This window comes from Sapajus apella, unplaced genomic scaffold (assembly GCF_009761245.1).
Source record: "Sapajus apella isolate SASKATOON/1434 unplaced genomic scaffold, GSC_monkey_1.0 scaffold1370, whole genome shotgun sequence".
Taxonomy (NCBI): domain Eukaryota; kingdom Metazoa; phylum Chordata; class Mammalia; order Primates; family Cebidae; genus Sapajus; species Sapajus apella.
In genome coordinates this window covers 1-1,393 of record NW_022438296.1, presented here as the reverse complement: position 1 = coordinate 1,393, position 1,393 = coordinate 1, and the positions used below count along the sequence as shown (strand labels likewise).

The 1,393-nt window shown below is 43.6% G+C and overlaps 1 non-coding gene across 1 annotated transcript; it reads left to right on the top strand.

Annotated features, from left to right (window-relative positions):
* The first annotated feature begins 1,133 nt into the window (after positions 1-1,133).
* On the top strand, positions 1,134-1,240 carry LOC116546768. Its single transcript, XR_004266830.1, has one exon. It is a non-coding gene; the product is annotated as a U6 spliceosomal RNA (small nuclear RNA).
* The last annotated feature ends 153 nt before the right edge of the window (positions 1,241-1,393 follow it).

Here is a 1,393-nt window from a genome sequence, read left to right as displayed (position 1 = left end):
CTCTGCTGCTATAGAATCCTATACTTCCATGCCTAAAGAAAAATCTGAGGCCAGGTGAGGTGGCTCACGCCTGTAATTCCAGCACTTTGGGAGGAGGCGGATGGATTACCTGAGGTCAGAAGTTGGAGACCAGCCTGGCTAACACGGTGAAACCCCGTGTCTACTGAAATACAAAAATTATCTGGGTGGGGTGGCGGCGACTGTAATTCCAGCTACTCGGGAGGCTGAGGCAAGAGAATCACCTGAACGCGGGAGTCCGAAGTTGTAATGAGCGGAGATCGCGCCTTTGCACTCCAACCTGGGAAACAAGAGCGAAACTCCGTCTCTCAAAAAAAAAAAAAAAAAAATCCTATAATCGAAGGTCTCATCCATGACAGACTCCTTGAACCTGTATGTCTCCTTATAACACTCCAATATTGCCTGTGAAAAAAGTCAGATGCATCATACCAGCTAGTGCAAGATTTCCAGGGAGTCCAGACTACTTACCCTGTGGTCCCCAACCCTTATACCATTACCAGCAAAATCCCATATGGATTTTGTCTATTAATCCCATATTTTATTTTGACATAAATCCCATATGGATTGAACCATCCCAATGGTTCATGGTAATAGACATAAAAGACGCTTTTTGGGCTTGCCCCTTAGCAGAGGACAGCCAGGACATGTTTGCTTTCAAATGGGAGGACCCTCACTCCGGTCAGAAGCAATGGTACCAATGTGCAGTCCTGCCCCCAGAGTTTGTGGACTCCCCAAATCTATTTGGTCAAATTCTAGAACAAGTCCTAGAGAATTTCCCTCTCCCCTCTTCCATATGTCTGCTCCAATATGTGGATGGCCTACTCATTTCAGGAGACACCAAGGACCCAGGTAACGGCAATATCAATTTACTTTGTAAATTTTCTCAGGGAGCAGGGATTGCTGGTCTCAAGGAGTAAACCCCAGTTTTTGGAACCTGAGGTAAAATACCTAGGACATTTAATAAGCAAAGGTAAACAGAGATTAGGCCATGAACAAATTGAAGGAATCATAGCCCTACCTTTGCCTGAAACAAAACAAGAGCTTAGGAAATTATTGGGGTTGATTGGATACTATGGCTTATGGATTGACTTTATGCTTTAAAAACAAAGCCTCTAGTGCTCGCTTTGGCAACACATAGACTAAAATTGGAACAATACAGAGAAGATTAGCATGGCCCTTGTGCAAGGATGACACGCAAATTTGTGAAGCATTCCATATTTTTTTATAAAGACACATGCACACGTATGTTCATTGTGGCACTGTTTACAATAGCAAAGACCTGGAACCAACCCACATGGCCATCATTGGTAGACTGGATAAAGAAAATGTGGCACATATACACCATGGAATACTATGCAGCCATAAAAAACGATGA